Genomic DNA, 6,737 nt, shown 5'->3' with positions numbered 1-6,737 from the left:
TATTTCATTTATGGTAAAAATCCCTAGCATTAAAAATTCTCATGAAAGATGAATACTAAAGGGGAGCTTAGATTGGAAAACACTTCTTAATATTTTATGAAAATCAGGATGGCAACACCTTGGAGGAAACATGTCTTCTTCCCTTAGAAGGGAATAGTATTTTACCATGAAGCCGTGAGTAGCTGTTGGTGAACAAATGGATCAGTCTGTGAGAGATTCACAAATAAGTTTCTTCGAGAACCCTCAGAAGGCTATCAACCTACTTCGTGGAACACTGACATTTACAAGGCAAATCTATTATTGAAATTTAACTTTCTTTTCATATACTAGGCACTAACAGCATTTAAATTTTTTTACAGTTTGTATCTTCTCATAGTAATACCTTCTAGGATCTGGGTTTTGAAGTGGAAGAAAATGCATTAATGTGCATTACTTTTCCTGTACTCTGTTGTTGTGTTATTGAAAACTCTTGTAAAACCTTCTGCTCCTTGTTGGAAATGACCCATTCAGTACATCACCACATGATTTTATGCTGTTCTGTCACGAGGTATGTGGCAAGGCTCAGAACATTTAGCTCCTCCCATCATTCCTTGTTTCAGATCAAAACCATGGAAAACAAAATCACGAGGTTAGAATACTCAGGAACCTTCAAGATGAGTAAGACATATCAACTGGCCCTTTGATAATATTAAAGGCTTTTTGGGAAAATTTTGATCAACATGGTAAAAAACCTGGTGTATGTAGCTGGGAGGTAAATGTAATCTTACTGACTGTTCTAAGGTAAGGTTAGGAAGCCCATTTTGTATGCCCTGGAAAAAAAGTGTATTTCTATCAGCCTGGAAGGCCAAGGGACAGCTGTGTCCAGGCTCTGAGATTGGTGGCAGATTTTTCATGGTAAAGATTGTAATGGGCATAAAATAACCACTCACTGACTTAAGGCACAGTCTGAGAGTCTTGAAGAGTCTATGGAAGTTTACAAGGGACTCAGCTCTTAAAATTGGGACCAGCACAGGAATACAGGAGGCTAAGGCAGGAGATAAAAGTCCTGGCCATGACAGAGAAGCTCCCAAAAAGCCATGACCTCGGTGGAAAAGTAAATACATCATGGAGTGCTCAGTTCAGAAGAAAGGAGGGAGATCTTGAGAAACTTCTTGATGTCTGCCATTCCCATAAAGTCAGAAACTCCTCTCCTTCCTGACTAGGAAAGAATGCTTCCTTTTGTGGTGGGTCCTGGCCTTATTCTCCAGTCTCTCAACCCCAACCCTGACTGCATCCAGGCTGGAAGCTGCAATTTCCTCTGACAGGAAACATCTGCCTGGGCTTCAAGAAGAAACAGACAGAAAGACAACCCAATTCTACAGGTGCGATAATGCGTACCTAGAGAATCAAAGGAACCTAAGGCCAGGAAATCCTGCAGAAGAGGAATGCCAATGCCGATACTTGACAATTCCAGAAGTCTTTAACATGTCTTGGAATGTCTTTATCAACAGTCTCTTTAGGTTAGCTGGTCATGGGGCTTGAATTCTGGGCCTGGGTGCTGTCCCTAAGCTCTTCAGCTCAAGGCTAGTGCTCTACCACTTTAAGCCAGAGCAACACTGCTGGCTTTTGAGTAGTTAATTGGAGACAAGAGTCACATGGGTATTTTCCTGTCCAGGCTGGCTTCCAACTGCAGTCTAAAGATTTCAGCCTTGTTCATAGCTAGGATGACAGGCCTGGGCTACTAGTGCCCAGTTTGCTCCAGAGTCTTAATAGGATCAGTCTTTGAAAATTGCAAACCAGACATCCAAATGATAATAAGCTCTGAATATGTCAGAGCGTGTCACTGGAGACCCATGGGAGAGAGAATATTAGAAAGCAGAGAACATGCACTTCTGAGAAGGGGGCAGCCAGGTGTGCTGGGTCAGTACATTAGCACTGTTCACCATTCTACTGTAGCTCAGAGACAGCTCAGAAATGTTGATAATTTTGGATTTCTAAATCATAGTCTTCTTCCCACATACAGATATAGCTTCTCAATAAAACTAATGATGAGGTTGAGAAGCAAACTAAATGTTCTAACGAGGACATAGATTGGCAGGAGGGGGATGAACATACAGACATTTCAAAGAATATGCTACTACTGGGGAAAATAATGCGATTTCCCCCCTTGCTTCTCTTCACTGTGCATAAAGCACATCACAGTCTCTTCTTTTATTTACTTTCTATCTTTCTGTGTATACTTGCAGTGGAGCTTGAACTTAGGATCTTATACTCTTGTTTCTTTTTGCTTGTTTTGGTTTGGTTTGGCTGCGCCATATGCCATCACCTACAATTCATCAGAGGAGACTTAAACAGAGGCTTGAAAACAGGGTAGGGGTCAACTCATGATCTCAAGGTCAAGTCAAGGTCTTTCGGGGTCAGGACACCTGCCTGCTTACCCTCTGGATGCTGTACCAAAGTCAAACATACTAGCGTTTTTTAAATTAGTTTTTTTGCCAGTCCTAAAACTTGAACTCCAGGCCTGGGTGCTGTCCTTGAGCTTTCTTGATCAAAGCTAAGGCCTTTTCTGTGTATCTGGTATGAGGAATTGAAACCAAGGCTTTATGCAGCTAGACAAACAACCTACCACTAAGGCACATTCCCAGATCCTGGAAAGATTTGGCCCACTGAAGACCTACCACCCAACATACAGACTTCGCAGAAGGAAGCATCCATTTCTCTAGTCTGCAGCCTATGCATGGTACAGTCCCCCCCAGGGGTTCCATAAATAATGTCAGGACCAGACCAGCTGCTTCTTCATGTAATCTGCTCACATGGCAAACAAAGCTGGCCTTGTGGCTGGGTGCCAGAGTCAGGGGCAGAAATCAGCTTGTGTCTAATAACTGTTCATTGACAGACAGCAAAGCTAGCTCAAATAGATTTGAACTGTCTAAGAGCCATGATCACATTTAACTGAAGCATTAACCTTTTGCTTCATCACTAAGATTGTGAACACCTTGGGTTTTGATACCTTTCATTAACTCCCTATTAACGATCTGCTTTCATGATGTAAATCCTGCAATTGTAAACAGGATATTTGTAATCTTGTTGATGTTTTTCTATGGTATATTACATGAGTTAATACAGTGAATGATATGAGATAATTGCATATTAAATGAGTTTAAGTGCTTAGGACTAAACTAGGACATTACTACCTATTCTACCTAGGTAAGTTATTATTGTTTTAAAATTATTTCAACTATCCTCATCATTGAGAATTTAGGAGATGTGAAATAATTGTAACAACCAATTTTTTGTGTACCCAGGCACTAAGATGGTTGACATCTCTAATCCTCGCTCTTCAGGAGGTTGGGATCCAAGGATCACGGTTCAAAGATAGTTGAATCAGGAATGTCTACAAGAATTCCTGCTGTGCTCAAGAGACAGATCACCAACATTGAAAGCAAAAGATAAGGTACAGCACCCAGGTCCTGAGATCCTGCCTCAATAAAGACATTCACTGTGTTTTTTGAAGAATATTTTTGGTTTACAGTAGAATAAAATCAATTTATCTGCTAATTAAATTATGTATCATGTGCTTAAAAATAAACAACACTTTAAACACAATTAAAATAGGTCTCCAGAATTAATAGTCAATTTTATTTCCCATTAAATAACAGATTCCATATTTGTTCTGTTATGAACCTTAAGGTTTCTATATTCCTGCAAAATCTAAATGACCTTAAAGTTGTAATATTTCTTTGATCTCAAATTGTTTGATGCTCATTCCATGTTGCACACTGGTAAAGTACTTGCTTTTTTTCTGCCATGGTCTGGTGAGTTAATTACGCCTAATTTTTCTTGTTTTAGCTTTGTGTTTCTTCAAGATTAGCTCAAAGCATAAGGAATTACAGCTACAGTCCCTGATGCATTAGTTCAAGAAAAAAAAATCTATACACATCTGTTACTGTTTTTATCAAGCTAGGCATGAAAAATACCTTGCAGTTAAGTTTGGAAAAGTGATTCTCACAGCTAAGCTTTCCGGGGTGTGCCAGAAGATGATTAGAGGGGCGTCCTACATCCTGCATGCCTGGGCACAGGACTGACCAATCCCAGACCGTACAGATGACTAACTAGTCAGGAATGACCCCAACACCTCCTGGTCTAGCCAATCAAAGATGAGTGATGACCCCAACACATCTCTTCTTACCCAATCAGAGAAGGGGTATTTCTCAACAAAGCCCTGTCCTACAATCCCGGATAACTACTTACTGTAAAGCTTTAGAATCACTGTGATCACTCATAGGCAGACTATTTCAAATGTTTTCTGGTGTACTGAACAAAATACTCCCTACTTCTTTTTTCCCCTTTTTTGAGAGGTGCCTTGATCTTCCATTCAGGTAAAGATTGACTCACATTTGAGGCTTGAACTCTGAACCTAGGCACTCTCAGAATTTATGCTGGCAGTCTACTACTTGAGCCAGAACTACACCCTCCCCCCCCCCCCCGTCGTGGGGCTTGAATTCTGGGCCTGGGCGCTGTACCTGAGCTCTTCAGTTCAAGGCTACCGCTCCACCTCTTGAACCACAGCCCCACTTTCGGTTTTCTGGTGGTTAATTGGAGATAAGAGACTCATGGACTTTAGTGCCCGGACTGACTTTGGACCATGATCCTCAAATCTCAGCCTCCTGAGTAGGGTGGCAGGCATGAGCCCGACGTTCTACAGGCTTCCTTGCCCAGGCTGGCTTTGTACCTTGGTCCTCTGATCACTCCTGCGTATCTGGGATTATAGGCATGAGCTACAGGCACCAGGCATTCATTAGCTGTACTTATTCTACCAACTTAAATTTACAGGAGGCATTGTTTTCTTTTTATACTTAAAACATAATAAAAGAGAAGCACTGTAAGTGTTAAATCATGAAGGCAGTTAAAATTTCTGGGTAGGCACTTTCCTCCCCACCCCGCCCCACCCCACTTGGTTGGCTCGCGCCCTAGCATTGGCTCTGTGGTCGTTCTGTGGGTCCTGCTTCCAAGAGGAAGATGCTCTGAAGACTAAGTGCCTGCTGTCTCCCTTCCGCCCCCCCTCACCCCGTCCCTGTGACCGCCCCAGCTAAGATGTCCTCTGGAGTGCAAGTTGCTGATGAAGTGTGTCGCATTTTCTATGACATGCTCTATACCAGAAGAAATCAAGAAAAAGAAGAAGACTGTCATTTTTTGTCTCAGTGCAGACAAAAAGTGCATCATTGTTGAGGAAGGCAAAGAAATTTTGGTTGGAGATGTTGGTGTTACCATAACCGATCCTTTCAAGCATTTTGTGGGAAGGCTTCCTGAAAAAGATTGCCGTTATGCTTTGGATGATGCAAGCTTTGAAACCAAGGAATCTAGAAAAGAAGAGTTGATGTTTTCCTTGTGGGCACCAGAACTAACACCCCTGAAAAGTAAAATGATCCATGCAAGCTCTAAGGATGCCATTAAAAAGAAGTTCCAAGGCATAAAGCATGAATGTCAAGCCAATGGGCCGGAAGACCTCAACCGTGCTTGTGTTGCTGAAAAGCTAGGCAGGTCATCATTCAGTGCCACAAATTGAAAGCTTCCATGTTTAATGTTATCCTCTTGCTATACAAGTAAAGCAAATTTATTTAGGCCAGGGTCTTACTGAGGGGGAGCTGTCTTGTCATCTTCTAGAGTAAAATAAAATATATAAATATGTCCAAACATAGCCCTAAATAAATCTGGAGTCTAAAGTTTTTTCAGTGTGAAATTAAATTCTTAACTGGCCAAATGTCTGTTTTAATGAGTTTACCTATAGGGATGCTTGTTATGCTCAGGATTTTTAAGAATGCAGTTCACAAAACAGCACAAAGCCTTCTGGAGAACATTTTTACATCTCTGTTAACCACTGCAGTTACTTTCTTTTGATTGGAGAATTGGTTATGATTTTGGCCCAAATGATTAATTCTCTATTCTTTGTTGACCTGAACAGCATACTTGGCTATAATTATTTCCTTGTAATATGTAACAACACTAGTATACTAACAATAGTAAGACCAAGTCAGGCAGTCTTTTAGATCTACCAAGTGTGTAATGAAGGCCGCCTCAGAATTGTGTCCACTTACAATTTGTGCAGATGTTGCAAAGCACATCTCCAAGCCACTGTGGGAGTGCAAGAGCAGCATGGCCCCTGCGGTAAGCAGCCTCACTAGCCAGGAGACCATTTGTGAGTGACCTGGCAGCTTAGAAATCATGGCATGTCCTCAGGACAAGGTGCAGTGTCTTGTATCGACTAATGCAAATTAGGGCTCCACTGTAATCTGCTTTTTAGTGAAAATGATAAAACAGTATATTGGTAAGCCAGGACACCTGCGGAATCTTTCATTGTGTCTCCTCCAGAACTGTGCAGAGCCTGGTGCAGTCAGTGTGGAAGAATGCTGATGGTTTCCTCTGGGGCTTGGAAGAACATAAATTTCTAGAGCAGTCAGTCAGTGGTGTAGGTGGGCAACAGGTTCGGGGATGACACTCACAGGACCACTGCCCAATGACACTTGGAAGTGATTGTCCTTAACATCACAGGCATGACACATTGAACAATGTAGAGATGCACAAACAGTTGAACTTAGAAATAGTCATATAGGCTTTATGTAATAAAGGAAGCATTTTTTAACTTAAAAATTTCTGGATAGTTGTTTCTCAAGATTTGGAACTCTGTTGCAGTTAAATGTCAGAATTAATCAGGGCAGCTTTTTATCATAATAAATAAATATTGAAAAATAAATAGCACA

General features: G+C 41.3%; 1 pseudogene; it reads left to right on the top strand.

Annotated features, from left to right (window-relative positions):
* The first annotated feature begins 5,073 nt into the window (after positions 1-5,073).
* Positions 5,074-5,545, top strand: LOC150060013 (destrin pseudogene; annotated as a pseudogene).
* Positions 5,546-6,737: the final 1,192 nt, after the last annotated feature.

Source organism: Megascapheus bottae, chromosome 8 (assembly GCF_031878675.1).
Source record: "Megascapheus bottae isolate mThoBot1 chromosome 8, mThoBot2.hap1, whole genome shotgun sequence".
In the NCBI taxonomy this organism is placed as follows: Eukaryota; Metazoa; Chordata; class Mammalia; order Rodentia; family Geomyidae; genus Megascapheus; species Megascapheus bottae.
This window is presented reverse-complemented; position numbering and strand designations above follow the sequence as displayed.